The 16,875-nt window shown below is 43.8% G+C and overlaps 1 protein-coding gene across 2 annotated transcripts in view; it reads left to right on the top strand.

Annotated features, from left to right (window-relative positions):
* Positions 1-4,413: 4,413 nt before the first annotated feature.
* CPVL (carboxypeptidase vitellogenic like) overlaps positions 4,414-16,875 on the top strand; it is a 110,363-nt gene continuing 97,901 nt past the window's right edge. Inside the window, exon 1 of one of the 2 annotated variants that reach the window (XM_019726169.2) lies at positions 4,414-4,554. The gene's annotated coding sequence lies outside the window, so the exon portion shown is untranslated. Of the gene's footprint in view, positions 4,669-16,875 lie in introns of both variants that reach the window. The other variant, XM_019726168.2, reaches the window with a different exon arrangement.

Genomic DNA, 16,875 nt, shown 5'->3' with positions numbered 1-16,875 from the left:
ACATGACCCAAACACTCCTCATCTTTTGCTGGAATTATTTTTACAGTCCTCCGCCAGCTCAGCTCCTCCCATGGGTGCCATCTATATACACCCACCCCTCCCTGCAAAGTAAAATACTTTCTTTTGCACACAGACTTCTCTTCTCTGAACCTAGATAAACTTCCAAAGACCCTCTGACTCAGGAATTCTGCTTTCCAAATGTCTTTTCCTGAGGAAATAATCAGATGCACATAATTTTTTATATGAGAATATTTCCTAGTGAATTAATAAGGGAAAATTGGAAGCAACCCAAATGATCAAATGTTGGAAAATGGTTGAATAAATTAGGGTACACTCCTATGAGTCAACATTATGCAGCCATTCATATTCTAGTTTTGAGTTAACAATGTATGAAAATAATTGAGATATAGTGCTAACTGCTATAAACTGGATAAATATAACCCCATATAATGATTCCAGTTTTGTTTTCTACATGTTTGCATAGATAATAGACAGAAATACATAATTTGGTTATCTCTGAGGAGTCACCATGGGACTTCTGTCTGATCTTTTTGTATATCCTCATATTTCCCTAGTAATCATGTATGATACTCATAAAAACAAAAATAAGCAATATATTTTACTCAAAATATTTAGAAGACTTCCAGTGCTATAGCTTTCAAACCACTGTGACCACATCTCACGGTAAGAAACACAGCTATCATTCTGACTACAGTAAGTCCTCACGTAACATTGTCAATAGGTTCTTGGAAACTGCGACTTTAGTGAAACAACATATTAACAGAACTAATTTCACCATAGCCTAATTTATATAAGCAAGAGTGAAGTTCCTACAGCCTACTTCTGCTCACAAAAACATCACCAAACTTCTAAATAAAGACCCAAAATGCTTCTAATATTAAAAATTAAAATAAAGAGAGCCATACATACATTTGGGTGTCCCAAATATTCAGTTTTAAGCTTTAATTACTTCAGAAGTATAAATGCTACAAACTTTCCAAACTGTCATTTGAAAGCTTACTTCTTTTGACTCTAGTTTTAATTATTTTAACAAACATAATTGTAAAGTTTTTCTTTTAGTCAATGTATGCCATTTTTCACTCAGGAATGGAAACAAAAAGTTAAAATTTAAAAAATGTGTTAGTCATGGCGATGTAGGGTATAGCATAAGGAATATAGTCAACAATATTGTAATAACTAGGTATGGTGTCAGATAGGCTGTAGATCTATCAGGGTGATAGAAGGGAATGGGGTTGGGGGCAGGTGAAAAAGGTGAAGGCATTAAATACAAATTGATAGTTAATACAGTATGGGGAATATTGTCAGTAATGTGGTAAAGATCATGTAAGGTGCCAGATGGGCACTGGACTTATCAGGGGGATCACATCATAGACTGTAGGTGCCTGACCAATGAATGCACTATACACCTGAAGAGCTGAAGTAGAATATTGAATGTCAACTATAACTAAATCTATAGGTATATATAGACGCGGGAGGTGGAGCACAGCATAGGGAAGATAGTCAACGGTACGGTAACAGCTATGGAAGATGTCAGAGGGGTAGTAGCTTGCCGGGTGGGTTATCACTTTATGCGGTTTGCAAATGTCTATTACATAGCTTTGTACTCCTGAAACTAATAAAAAAGAAAATGTGTTACTCAAAATTCACAAAACTAAATCAGTACAGAATACATTTAATTAAACTTTCAAATGATGTGTTTTATAAGTTGCACTGTTGATACGTCTGAGGTTAAAACTGCAGTAAGACTTTTGCAATACAGGTTTTCAATAAGTATGCTAAAATACGATTCATTTTATATGTACTGTAAAATCCAGCTTGGTTTTCAAGTGGCACCATTTTGGGTGAAAGTATTCCTTGGCCAGTAACTCTCCCTGCACGTAGGCCACAGAGGCCCTTTTTCAGGGCCCACACTTTAGAAGGCCCATCTCTGGCCTTGATCAGCCACCCTCCTCCCCACACAGTGAGGCATCCAGTGGGCTAAGTCCATTGCTCTCCCTGCCCCCAAATCCATACCTCCCCACAGCTTGTTCTGAGTATCCAGTTTCCCCAGGTTAGCTCCCCAAATGGCACTGGGTCTCCTTCAGGGCCCTGCACAGCAGCAGCAGTTGTCTGCCAGCATCTATACTCCCGGAACAGACACTACTGCCATTGGTGTGCACGTTCTTAGGCCCATGTGGCCAGTGGCATGGCTGCTTCTGGGGAGCTGGACTAAGCTTCCACACTGGGACTGGAGCTTACTGGGAAAAGACACGGTGGCTGCAGACCTGGGGTTGGGAGCCAGCTCGCCCTGCACCACCATGCTTAGGGACAGATCATCAAGGAACTTGAACCTGGCCTTTCAGGTCATAATGGAAGTATATTAGTCAATATAGGAAGGTGGAACCTGATTTAGTAACAGTTTGTTAAGAGTGAGCTTGGTATTAAAGGAAAATATTTCTCCCACCAACATTTTTCTCCATAAGGAGGTAAGTGGGCAGAACATATGTGCACGCATAATGTATGATTACAAATAGTGATGGCTGCAGTCACCCAGCACACACTCTGGGCCAGATGATTTTCGTACAGCTTCTCATTTAATTCTCACCACGAACCAATAAAGTAGGTACTAAGGAGAAAAGTGAGACTCACAGACATTAAGTAATTTGTTCCAGATCACAACGTCAGTGCTCTAGTTAGCCTTAGATGCATAACAAACTACTCAAAGCTGACATGGCTTAAAACAATGATTTGGGTTTTTCTCCCTGATTGGGGGGTCGGTTGGGTTGCTTTCACCTGGGCTCACTCAGACAGCTGCACTCACTAAAGCCAAGGCTTCTCTCATCAGCCTCCCCGTTGGTGCCGCTGTGTCTGGGATGCCCAAAGTTCTCCTGCCCCGAACCTTTTACTCTTTAGGAGCCACACTGGCTTCTTGGCATGGCGGTCACAAAGCAGGAATCTCAAAGCAGAAGCTGCAAAGCCCTTTGATTCCTGGGACGGAACTGGCACTTGCCCACATTGTAGAGGTCAAAACCAGTCATGAAGCCAGGAGGACTCAAGGGGAGGGAAAACAGACCTCACGTCCGCAAAGGAGTGTGGGAGCACCGTGATTTTTTTTTCTTTCTTTTTGTTGTGCAGGGGACCCTGCTCGCTGCGCCATTTGTGGTGCAGGGAAGCCTGTGGGGTCTCTGCTCCTGCTCCCCACACAAGAACGCAGGACATGGTGAGGCCAAAAAGGAACACCCACAGAGCCATAGATGGGGGAGTCATACCACTATATTCTCGCTGGTGTCTGGGTTGGAGACACAGGAAACAGGAGCCACACAATTCTCAACCCTCACTGCCCCGCTTGCAGGCTCAGCCCTCATCTTCTTGCTAGCCCCCATTATCTGCTAGCGTAGCCACAGCAGTTATAGTAGTGGCCAATGGCTCACTGGTTACAGCTGACGGCCAACTAGCCACAGCTGCTGGCCATCCAATCACAGTTGATGGCCATTTACTACCTGAGCCAACACCTTTCTATGTGAGGCCGAGAGCCTGGAAACTACTTTTTGGGGTTCCGTCCCCACACTTTCTCTTTTTTTTTTTTTTTTGTCACCTTTAAAAACAATGGCTCAGAGCTAGTAGATAAGCCGAGCCAAGATTCAAAGCCAGGTGGCCTGACTGGGGTGTTCTAAGTAACTGTGCCATCTCCCAACACAGGGCATTTGGGAGACTTAGGCATGGAAAGGATTTTGTACTACGCCTGTGTCTTACATTGCTCTTACAATCTCCTTACCTTTCAATTCTGTCTTCCCCCAGCGTCAGGCTCTGTGCCCAGCACTTGGGGGTGATTAATAATACATATTTAGGTTACTTACAAGAGAAGTGAGCCTGGATGGGACACGTAACCTCTTTAAGCCTCCCTTTCCCACCTGCAGAACGCGGATAATTACAGCACAGAACACCACAGGTGGCTGGCTGTAAGATCCCAGCGCTGTAGCGCGCAGAAAGCACTGCACACAACACTGGCACAGTATTAGTGTTACTGGGGTGTGGAGTATCGATGAATGCATGGGGGTTTTTAAAGTGGGGGTACAACACCGCTGGGTTTCCAGATGCAAACGCTGGCATGCAAGCACGCACTGGCGTGGGGAAATAATTTTAAAATAGTGTAGAAATTCTAAGATAACAGCTTTTAAAAAGTGGGAGAGAAACTCAAAACACAAACGAACAAACAAAAGGAGCCACAGCGCAGATCTTTCTCTGCTGATTTTTAAGGTTCCACACTGGGGCTGCTGGCTTCTCCCAGGCTGGGGGGGGGGGGGGGGGGGGGTGACGGGGCGCGGCCAGGTCGCGGGGAGGGTGTGGGGGGGACGTACCTTCGGCTGATAGGTCTCGGTCACGTCGAGTGGCCAACAGGAGCCTTCAAAAGCTCGCTTTCTGCGGGGTTCTTGTGACCGGGAAGTGCGAGGGGAAAGGCTCTTCGACTTCTCCCGGCTTGGGGAACCGCAGCGGGGACCGGAGGGCTCGGGTCTGCGCGCATCGCGAAGCGGGAAGGAGCGCCGACTGCCCTGCGTAAGTGCGCGGGTCTCCGGGAGTCGAGCGTGCGCAGCGGGTCCTCACCACGTCTCGGGACGCGGGAGCGCAGGGCGGATGGAAGGAAGTGCAGTGGAGTACGATTGGGTTCAGGTGGGCTTGGCGGGCTCGGAGCTTCCAGGTTGAGATACTTGGGGATGTTTGGCACGGGGCTCTGAGTGCGCTCCACCTGGAGAACGCTCCCGAGGGTCCGTGGCACAATCAGAGGCGGTCGCACCTGGGCTTCTTTCAGACCAGGAGGCGCCTCCTAGTTCAGGAACCCCTGCAGGGAAGCGCGAAGCGGTGGGGTCCTCCGTTACGCTCGGTGCGAGGCTCGAACACCATCCCCTTCCTTCCTCAACACGTCTCTTTGGGGTGCTTTGATTTCAGGGTGCTGTGAAGGAGTGGAAGTGGAAAATGTCTTGATTTGAGCATGCCCCCCCCAAAGACCTGACTTGAGCGAAGGAAGGGAAAGCACACTGCAAGGACTTATTCCTGGGATGTAGGATTACGAGAAAACCCGGGCATGGGACAGGTGGAAGCAGCTGCCTGCCAAGTGGATTTGGTCCTTGCGGGGGAGTTGGTAGGAACCAGTGAGACACGTAGAGACGTGTATGAAATGGAAGCATCCAATACCTTTCAGATCAGCTTGGTGTAATGGGGGGGAAATGGGCTTTGGCATATTTACGAATTTAAATCCCAGCTCTGCCTTTTGCTAGCTGGTGACCTTGAGCAGATGATTTAAGTTTACTCAGCCTTCGCTTCCCCATTTAGAAGACACTTCTTTCCCTCTCCCCCTCAATGTACATCCACTTGTTACTTTTTTTGGTGTGGGGTGAGTAAGAACAGAGATATAAGGAGAAAAAAGAGGTCCAACTAGAATGCATTTTACAAATTTGAAAAATAACTTGGAACATTTTTGGAAAAGCACTGGCTTTGTTGGCATGTGAAAGTCTGTACAGTTGTTAAAAACCCTTTGGCTGATCGGGCTTTCTAGACTTCTATCCCAGGTGAATCAAGTCCATGGGAAACCCTTTATAATGTTCTGCCAGTGTTCTTAGCAAGAAGCTGTTTTCTTCTTTTACAGGAGTTGGTTGTTTCGGAGGGACATAATTGGCCCCACAGCTTATAAACCAATTTACAGTCAGGTTCGACAAGGCTGATTTTATAGCCAGAGAAATAAGTGGGCTTTGACTGACAGGGAGCTCAAATGACTTAGAAGAGAGTTCAGCAAGTCTGCTGGGCTTACCAGTTAACTCCCCTGGAAAAAATGAAAACAAGAAGCAAACAGCCTGAGCGTATTTTGTTAATGACTTTGTTTTTGTTTCTGGAAGCATATGCTTTATTAGAGGAAAACCTAAGTGTTGAATACTACTCTGGTATGCACAGAACTAAGACAGTGAGAGAGGAAGAGCTTAGTTACTGCCAGATAATATCACATAACCGTTAATTATTAACACCCAAATACCCAAGGTAAATAGGCAATGCCCATTTCTTAAGAGGAAATACAGTTCATCTATTATTAAAAGAGCAAACGTGATTACTTTAGTTTAACATTCCCAGGGGTTTAATAATGTGGAGTTTTCATGGACTGAACCAAGAACATTTAAAAGGACTTAAGTAGGGAAGTCTCTCATAATTAGAAAGATGAATGTAGAAGAATGACTCGTTCATATCCATGCTGACGTGGGAGAGGGGTAAGCTGAGCAGAAAGCTAAGAACAGTATTTTCCTGGCCAAAACCAGAAATAGAGTTTGAACTTTTATGCTATATATTTGCAAGTTCAAAGACTTAAGCAATAATGGACACAGGTTATAGGACAGTGAGCAGGTGCTTTCTTTATAAAACCTGTGCTCCTAAGTGTAAATGAACTGAAAGCAGAGTATTGAGATTCTCCATCCTAGATATTGCAGGTACAGCCTTGAGCAAGAAACCACATGTTTCTCTTTTATTGCTTTGACCTAGAGCCTGGGGAGCAAGATGGGGGTGGGGGGACTGACTCTATATGTGGAAAAGCAAATTCTTAGCATCTTTCCAATGTTCTTGAGTCTTATCTGTTAACCTTTTTCTCCCTATTCTGATTCTAGTTAGTGGTTTTAAATTGCTACGGTTGTTTATTGGCTCAAATACTTATTTAGGGCATCCTTTAAGGACTTTCTCCTTTTTCTTTTGGGACTCTATCTCCCACCCACTACTCATCTTTCAAAAAGACCTCTTGACATACCCCGTTTCCCCGAAAATAAGAGCCAGACAATCAACTCTAATGCATCTTTTGGAGCAAAAATTAATATGAGACCCGGTCTTATACTGTATTATATAAGACCCGGTCTTATTTTACTATATTAATAAATATTAAGTTTTGCTCCAAAAGACGCATTAGAGCTGGTTGTCCGGCTAGGTCTTATTTTCAGGGAAATACAGTATTTTCTTGGACTTGTGTGGTTCTCTGGGGAGGAGATAAGTCAGCTCTCAAGGGATGCATTCCTTCATCCATTTATTCACTTAACTGATATTTTTCCCAATGTTTGATTATAAAAATTTTAAAACATTCAGAAAAGAAAAGTGGAAAGAGTTTTACAGTGCATCCCCCCACCTAAATTCTCTTCTCATTCAACTGATACTGATTAGTGCCTACTGTTTGCCCGGAGCCGTACTGAACTGTAGAGACATAAACAGCAGAGTAAAGTTAGGGAACAACAAAGGGTTTAATTTGGCTGGAGCTTAGAGTTTGTGAAGGGCTCATGTGACTTGGGCCTAGAAGGTTATGCTGGAGTCGCATTGTGGAAGACATTGCATTTCATAGCAGGAAGTTTGTACTTTACCCTGGAAGGCATTTGAGGAGAGGGGAGTATCTTGTGCTCTAAAAAGCCCTTTTGGGCACTAGGGTTAGGCTGAATTGGGGGAAGGGGGACTGAAGTCTGAGAGATGAGTTAGGAGGTTTGGCAAATGTCCTGGGACTAGTAACAGTGTAACTGTGAACAGAATGGATTGCAGAGACTGAAAAGAGGAAGAAAGGTGGGATTTGGTGAGTGATTTGACATGACGACTTGGCTTTAGAGCTCAGGCATCTACAAAGATAGAGTGCCATTAAGGACAGGGAAGTCGGAGGAGGAGGTTATGACTCTATTGGGTTTGAGGGACCAGTTGGGTACCCACGTGGAGGTGTCAGCTAAGAGTGGAGAGACCAACAGCAAAGTCGGGACTGAACAACGATCTGGACCAGCAATTCGTGACCAAGGGGTGGTTGAATGAGAATGTAGGGACAAAGAAAAGAAGGACAAGACCTTGAGGGAATTCTGAATATGAGTTCTTGGAACAGAAAAAGAAATACTGATGTTCACGGTCAGTTAGCATTTTAATGACAGTTCTATCTACAGTGTTGTTGTAGCCACAGTTTTCCTTGATAACTTACAAGAGTCACAGACTAAAAAGCATATGCACACCAGTAGAGTGGAGTCGTTCCTACTCCCATGATAGGAGGCAAGCGGCAGGGTGAGGGGAATAAGGCAGGAGTGGGGAGGGAAGAGGGAAAGTTAAATACTTTTTTACCTAGGGCTTAAAATATACAGTGCTTTATCCATATAAACCATTTCCAAATGTTAGGAAGCCAGGTAATTTCATGAATTAGTCTATATTTTCAGAAGGCAGCACCTACTTAATGTGGGAACCACAACAACGTATCCTGATGGTGGCCATATTTTCCAAACCAAACCTCATGTGTGACACATATTCCTGATGCATGGTCGCCAAGCCTTCATCCAAATATGTAGCAACCCAAATGCCCACCCCCTTTCCAATGTAATACTTTAGTACAGGCTCAATGGGCTGAATAAATAAATGTTCAGCTCTGTAAACCCATTTTATTAATTGTTGTACCACTGACAAGGCAATTTATTAGAAAATAGATTTATTTAGCATCTACTCTGTGGCCAGGGACTGTTCCAAGGCCTCAGCTAGAAGGTGAGGGCAGGGACAGTCCTTTGTCTTTCTGCAGTACCTGGTATAGGTTTATACCGGGGGTGCCAAAAAATTGTATACAAGTGGACACTTTGGTCAACGTTGCTCAAGCAGTAGTTCGCCGTCATCAGAAGTGTCTGGACGCTGATGGTAACCACTTTGAGCACCTCTTGTCATTGCAGAAGTCAAATGTGACTTGTATTCATCTTTTGTTATCTGTATATATTATTACAATTTTTTAAATTAATGTGTTGGGGTGACACTTGTTAGTCAAGTTACATAGATTTCATGTGTACAATTCTGTATTACATCATCTATATATATCACATTGTGTGCTCACCCCCCAGAGTCAGTTCTCTTTCCATCACCATATATTTGATCCCTTTACCCTCATCTATCACCGCCCCCCCTTACAATTTTAATATGGTTTTTCTTTCTTAAAATGTGTATACATTTTTTGGTACCCTCTGTATATGTACGTATATCATCTCATGTATCTGCCACTATAACAATGAACAGTAGTGTGGTTCTACTCAAAATAGAAGTATTTTGTCGAAATGTACAGGGTTTTGAAGCTGTGGGGCTGAATCCTTCCTGCCATTCCCATTGGACACCATTACTTCCTAACTGCTTACCATGTGCCAGGCATTGTGTTAGGTATTTGCACACATGGGTTCCTTCCTGTGGTCCCTCTGGCTTGGCAGTCTTTTCAGCTCAAAATTACTCGATCATTATTAGTGGTGTGTCTGCCCTCTGGCCCTGTCTTATTTCCACCCAGCTTCTTGAACTCTGCAGGAAGTGTCAGACCTCTCAGAAATGACAGCCCCTGAGGCTGAGTTTAGCAATCACTTCTTAATTCTCCTTAAGATCACACTTTCAAACCCTCTGCTGATTTCTTTCAGAGTGAACTAGAGGAAAGCTCTATTTTTAATTCGTTTACTTGTTTGTTTGACTCCCTCAGTCTTCTGCTTTTCCCGTTGTCCTGCTGGTTTATACGTGTAAGGTCACTTTCTTCTTTCTCCTCACTTTCCTTCCACTGTGAGTCTGGAGAGAAGGTGGGATAGGATACAGGGCCAACTGCAAGATTGTATTAGCCCTGTAATGGATTGTAATTGACTCCGGTAGTCAAAAAGATTGTGCTGTTTTCTTCCTCCTTCTTTCCTGAAGTTCAAAGTAGCCAGTTGCACAACTGGCAGTGGGACTCGGAATGGGAGTGAGGTCATTACCCACGACGACTGGAATAAGTGCAGTATTGATTGGCAGTGGCTTAGAGAACTGAGTTTCTTGCGCCTTATTCTAGCACACACTCAGTCTGCCTGGAACTATTGGGTTTTGTACAGGTCTCTCTTTTTCATCTTCGACTCCCCCACAAGTTTTAGCAAAGTATCTTACACTTGAGCATATACCTGGAAAATATCTAATGAATTGAGTCCTGTTAAAAGAGAGAAAACTGTATGTGGAAAAGAGTGGAGAGGCATCTATGATTGAAAGGACCAGGAGATGTGGTTGTTGTAGGAAAGACCGGGCTGGGGCAAAGCTGAGCGGCCAGAAATGTGGAAAGTTAAAGACAAACCCATTCTGAGTCTGTGTGGACCCTATAAATTTAAACTCCTTTGTGGAGTTTATGTTTGATACAAGGGGGGAAAGTACAGCCATAGCTGATTCCGAACATGAAAACTTCCTTACTGGGTTTCTTGATGAAGAATATTACTAGCCATTAACAAATCTACTGGAAATAATGTTTTCGTTTTTGTTTTTCTCTCCCTCTAAGTATTGGAGTGTTTGTAGGATTCACTTGGTTTAGGGGGGAGTTCTGTATATTCAGGAACTGTGGCAAAGGCTTTCCTGCTTGTCTCAGAATAATACAGAGAGCCGTCAGCTGCCCTTAGCGTCCTTGTCCCTTCTCTCTGTACTTTGTGGCCTCCCTAACTTCTCTACCTGGTCTCAGTACACCCTTCCAGGGGATGTTAAACCCACAGATGAGAGACTACCAGGAATACACTCGTAATGATGCAAAGTTAGTTTTATTAGCTTACCTGCAGCAAAGGAAGATGCACGCTCAAAGGATCGGGGACATCATAGGACGAGGCCTCTGAAAGGTGTGGCCTTGTGCTGAGTGGGTGAGAAGGGGACCCATTGGATTGGGGGCTGTCCACTAGCCATGGCCGGTCAGTAACCGACTATCTCAGCAGTCTTTGTTCAGGGGGTGGGGGAACGAAGTGAGGCTGGGGACACATTGGTAAGAAAGCAGTCACTGCTCAGAAAAAAGGGTTGTCAGTCATTTGGCAGCTGCAGTACAGCCCTGGGTCTGGGTATTGTCAGTGTTCTGGGAACATCAGAATGTGATGACCAGGAGGTTGGTTTTCACTTACTCGGGGATCTGGTATGCGTTCATGTCTCTCTCTCTCTCTCTCTCCTTTTCTCTCTCTTTCTTTCTCAAGCACTGGTCCGTTACTTCCATGGCAAAATCAAGTAGTGGGGGATCTTAGTTAATGATGCCACCGTCTGCCCAGCCACCTAAGTCAAATTTGGGAGTCATCCTCGATTCCGCTCTATTTCCACATATCATATTTCGTCACTCACAAGGTTCTGTGAATTTTACCTTCTAATTAATTTCAAGTCTGCCCTGTACATGCTATTCCTATTGCCCTGCCCTAGCTTAGGCCTCATCATCTTTATTCTGGGTTATTATAAGGCCTATTAAATGGTCTCTCTGTCCCTGTCTTTTTAGTTTAAACCCATCCTTACACTATGGCCATGATAGTCTTTTCCAATTATAAAGCCCTCAGTAGTTTCTAGTCACTAGAGACTGAAGACTCTGAGCACGTCTACAAGGTCTCCTGCAGCCTCCTCGCTATCGATTTCTTCAGCTCCATGCTGCTCTTTATCCACTTCCTACTTTATGCTTATATCTTGCCTATGGAGTGGTTATCAACTGCTGTGCAACGAAGTTAGAGAAGATATAAAGCCCACGGCCCAAGGAAATAGGAGAGGCAACAGCAAATGAGGAGAGTGGGGAATTCATTTGAAATTAGCTTGGAGATTTGCAATGGTCCAGGTAAGTAATGGCAAGTCCCCGGTTGAGGACATGGGAGTCGAGTTAGAGAGGAGTGGGGGAAATGAAAACTATCCAGGGGATTCAGTGGCGGTTGCTTGGCTGTGGGAAGGCAGCAAGACAGAAACAGATAGTCAAGAACAGGGAGTTGTCAGCTTTAGCCCTTGAGAGTATTTTTAACCGAGGTAGAAAATAGAGAAGTAGGGACACATTTAGAGAAGAAGATAATAGGGTTAGTTTCTAACTTACTCTTAATTACTTTTGAGTTTTGTCAATTCACACACATGGGTGAAAAATCCAAGTCATAGTGCAGTTTTCATAATAAAAATTTAATCCTCTTCATCTTCCACGTTTCTCTTATCTTTGAAGTCTCTTCCCCATACTTTCACCTGTTTCTTCTGGTATTTCACTCCAGTTTCTAAGTATTCTGCCTAATCTGCCTCTTGATTTCTTCCTTGATTTAGAGTTGTACTTTTTATCAATTTGAGGTATTTTTCTGTTGACTTCCTATAAAGAAAGGAGAGAATTTAGTGCTCTTACATCCCTTACTTATGTCCCAGCTTGCCTCCCTTCCATCCTGTCCAAATGGTTACAGAATTTTTTTGTTGTTCTTGCTGAAACCATACCTTATGTTTATTTATTATGTAGCTATTCCTCACCAGTAAGCTAAGTAGTATACTCAAACTGCAGTGCCTTCCTTGAATAGTTTGATGTTCTTCAAGTTAGAAATTGCCTCTTTTTGGATTGCTTAGTTCTCTATGTCACTATCAGGACTTCTGTCCAAGCCTGGTGACAGAACTGTAGTATCTTTATGGATATGGTTTTTCATGGGGGAGTCAGTATGTATTGTTTTTCTTGAGGCTCTTCCCTTCGGCTCCAGTCTGCACTGGCGGCTCTTTAGCAGAACTGTCGACCTGGGTCCTCTCTCCTGCCTTAGTTTCCCTGGTACTGGGACGCCATCTCTTTCTTTTTTTGGTTTACTTCCTTGTTTTGGTGGAACACATCTGCCAGTACCTTTCTGAGAAGTGGCATACGAGAACCAATTTTTTGAAACCTCATGAACCTGAACATTTCTTTGATTTCTCATCACACTTGTTTGATAGTTTGGCTGAGTATACAATTCTAGTTTGGAAATCATTTTCCTCTTAGAATTTTTAAGGCTTTTGTCACCAGTATCTTTTAGTTGCTGTTGCTGCTATTGAAAACGGCAATACCATTCTGGTTCTTGATTCTTTTTGTTTTCTCTCTCTCTCTCTTTCTCTCCCCCCCCCCCCTTTCCCTCCCTCCCTCTCTTTCTCTTTCTATCTCCCTCTCAAGTTTATGGAAGCTGTTCTATGTCATTTCATTCCTTGATCTGGGAAAATGATAGTCCCTTTAAATCTGCAAATCATGTCTATACCTCTACTAAATGTTTTTGTATTATTTCTTTAATAATTTCCTCCCCTGAATTTTATTTGCCTCCCTTTTCTAGAACTTTCATTACTCAGAGGTTGGTTTTGGTTTTCCAGAACAAATCTCCTACTTATGTTTTTTCTCCTATTTTTTAAGTCCTTTTCTCTTTTAGTTTTATTTTTCTGGGAGAGTCATGTGATTTTATTGTCCCACTCTTTTATAAAAATTTCAAATTGCTACTACCCTATTTTTAATTTTCAGGAGTGTGTTCTTGTTCTTTGTTTCTTTTTAAGACAGCATTCCATTGTTTGATGAATGCAATGTCTCCTCTTACCTCCTTAAAGGTGTTTGTTTGTTTTCAAAGAGCTCTTCTGTTCCTCGCACTCCTGTTTCTTTTGAGGTGTTTTTTTTTTGTTTGTGTTTTTTTTTTTTCTCCAAGTACTTTCTTTTGGTTTTTCTTTCAAATTAGAAGCTTTCCTGCAATATCCAGTGGTTCTTTGCATTCTGGTTATATGTTAAATGTGAGAAACTAAGTTGCTGGTTGAAAGCTCCACTGTGGGAAGGGATTTGTCAGCAGCTCCCTGGCTCCCTGGAATTGATTGGCAGGTCCAAGAAGTTTCATTGGAGGACCTCATGTGTCAGTATGGATAGGTCCTTTCTGTAAGAGCTTTCATTTATTCCAGAGAAGAATCCTTCAGTCTCCAGTGCAGGGTGAGAGATTGAGGAATATAGTGTTTGCTGCCAGCTTTCTTTGAGCTGAGTGTTCAAGCGGTGTGTTTGGGGTACATTCAAGTTCAAGGGGAGCGTTGGTCTGCAGTTTTTAATCGGGTACCCCTTCCCCAACTTTCGCCATGTTTCATATTTCCACGTCTAGAGTTTCTCTGGTTTAATTTTCCAAAGAATACATTTTCTACAGAATAAGTCTCTCCTTTCCCGTTGGAGTCAGGGAAGGATCAGAGTGTCTCCCTGCTGTTACAGACACCCACCAATCCTTATGTTCACCCATGACTCACGTTTGTCTTGTGCAGGGTCCAGTACGTAGCATCTGGGAGTGTTTCTGTGGTTTTGTAATGTGAATTAGCTTGTTTCTCATCTATATTCTACTTTATAGTTTTCTCTGAAAAACTATTTGTTCACTTTCCATCTAACAACAAAAATTGACCTTTCTTACTTGCTATTTGGGGCGGGGGGGGAGGCTATGCGGTTTATACCTTTTAAACATGTCTTAACTTTCACTTCAGAGGGGTTTTATGAGAGAACAGAAATGAATGTGTCTGGTTCACTATGTTTCAGCAGCAGGATTAGGTTCTAGTTGGACAAGTTGAGTTTAATATGCCCATGGGTCATCAGGTGAAAAATGTTCTTCGGGCAGTTGCCTGGATGGGCCTGAAGCTTTTAAGAAGAGATGTTATTTTGAGCTGTGTCAATAGAAGGTGCTACTTAACATGATGAGGCCACTCTGGAGAGAGTGTTTGGAGTGAGACGAGCAGTGGGTCAGGGATAGAACCTGGGAAACCCATTACGTAAGGGAAGGCAGAGGAAGAGGGAATTATGAAGGAGAACTGTGGGGACAGAGTCCCAGAGAGCAGTTTCCAGGCTCTCGGCCTCACGTGGAAAGGTGCTGGCTCAGGTAGTATATGGCCATCAGCTGTGACTAGTTGGCCATCAGCTGTTACCGGTTAGCCATTAACCACTGATAGAACTGCCATGGCTACTCTAGGGGGGGGGGGGTTGGTTGGTTGGCAGAGAAGTGGACAGCAGGTTGCTCCTGCTTCCTGTGTCTCCAACCCAGCCGCCCGCGAGACGATAGTGGTATGACTCCATCTATGGCTCTCTTGGTGTTCCTTTTTGGCCTCACCATATCCTGCATTCTTGTGCAGGGAGTGGGAGCTGAGTCCCTGCATGACAGGAACATTCTAGAAAATCCATGGAAGCACAGATTACAGAAGGCTAGGCAACAATAAATTTATCAAAGGGGTAATGTCAACATGTCAGAGAAGTCAATCAAGATAAAGATGGAAACTTCTGTTTTGAGATTGGAGGTCATTGATGATTTTGGCAAGATGGTATGGACAGAAGCCAGAATACAGCAAGTAAAAGGGTGACAGTAGTTTTTTTGCTTTTAGAAATTGCGGACAGAAGCAGTAATAGAGGGCATTTCCATAGCTCAAGAGCCAGGTGAGCAAGTCTGTGGGGTTTCTCCTGTTGTCCCCACTTCGAATACTATGCACACGTGACTTTAAAATCCTTGTACTAAGGGGATTCAGTTCTGCATCCTTTTGTTCTTGCTAAATCGTCCTTTTGTGACTTTGCAGCAACACCTTTGATTAGCTGTGTGCAGATAGTTTGACTGGTTTGATTTTAGAAATCATTTCCCACAACTCTCATAGCTTTTCAGGGCTGGTGTGGGCAAACCAGACTGTATGGGAAATTCAGACTGTTCTGATTATGTGGGGGAAGCTGCCTTTGTGCAGTTACAGGTACGATGAAATGTTTGCAGCGTTACACAGTGGGGTGCAGTGGGGAAAACAAATTCCAGCCCTTTACACTTAGAATAAAACTCAAATCCCAGAGACCCCTGTTAAGGTCTCTGAGGGCGCCCCCAAAATAGCAAACTTCTCTCCGTTGCCTGAGTTCTGGGGAAACTAAGAAAACAATAGAGCAAGGCAGGTGGGTCACAAACTATCACCTTTATTCCTGAGAGACGCTGGGCTGGGTTGGAGCTTTTACTTCTGGACAAGTGTGCTTCCTGTGACTAAAGTCCATAGCTGAGAAGTCTTGCTCAGCCATTCATAGGCCAACACGAGGTGGAGAGAGGAAAGCACTGCTTCCTGTGGGGACAGCAAGGGAGTTGAGACTAACATGCCCCATTGACCCAAAATCACATACATTTTTCCATCTCTGATCCCCTGCCCTCCACCCGTGGTAGAGTGAGCAGGAGGGTGGCAAGAGGCCAGCCTCACCACTGATGGAAACATCATAACTGGGAAGAAGTGAACCCCCAAATATGTGGTAGCTTTGAACACCCTGCATGATCTGACACCTGACCCCACTTTGTACCACTCTCCCCATCACTTGCTGGACTCCAGACACACTGGCTTCTGCCTCCTATTACAGGACCTTTGCAATCACTATTCTCCAGCCTTGAGCTCTCTTCTCCGTAGATATTCACGTGGAACTCTCTCATGTCCTTCAGATCTGTTCAGATGTCACCTCCTCAGAGGGCCTTCCCTGACCACTCGGTCTAAAATAATACCGCTCCTCGACCCCACCCCTCTCTAACCCTTTATCTTGCTTTAATTTTCTTAACTCTCATCTCTCTCTTCCCCCTAGACGGTAAGCTTCATAAAGGCAGAGACACGCTGTCTCTTTTGTTCTCTATGCCTAGACTGGAGTCTGGCACATAGTTAAAAAAGCTAAAGATATAGTTGTTTATTAACTGAGTGGATGGTCGCCTTGAACTTGGAGTTTGTCCCAGCTGTGCGACTGACTGGTGTCATTTCTTGGGAAGGTGCTCCATCCACATGGGCCTCTGTGGAGGAGCTGTCCTAACTCTTTTCAAGAGTTGCAGTGAAGATCAAATGAGACCATGTGTGGGAAAGAGCTGAGGAAATCAGCTAGAGTAATTACTAAAGTAATCGAAGGCAATTACTCTCAATAATAATCGTACCTCTTTTGGAATCAGGCAGGAATTTCTTGTCACCTCAGCTAGTGATGGTTAAGGTGACAACATTCAGAATTTCCGAGGTTCATTCTCATATAAAATATCCTCTTCCATTGGGCCCAGTCTTACCCTTCTATTGGCTACACTGCGTATCCTAATTTTTTAATTTGAAAAATGCAGTCATAGTAGGGAGCAAAAAGGCCGATTCTGAAAGGAATAGGGCTGCATTTTTACCTCAGTGAAAGTGAAGAAT

Source organism: Rhinolophus sinicus, linkage group LG09 (genome assembly GCF_036562045.2).
Source record: "Rhinolophus sinicus isolate RSC01 linkage group LG09, ASM3656204v1, whole genome shotgun sequence".
NCBI lineage: Eukaryota > Metazoa > Chordata > Mammalia > Chiroptera > Rhinolophidae > Rhinolophus > Rhinolophus sinicus.
This window is presented reverse-complemented; position numbering and strand designations above follow the sequence as displayed.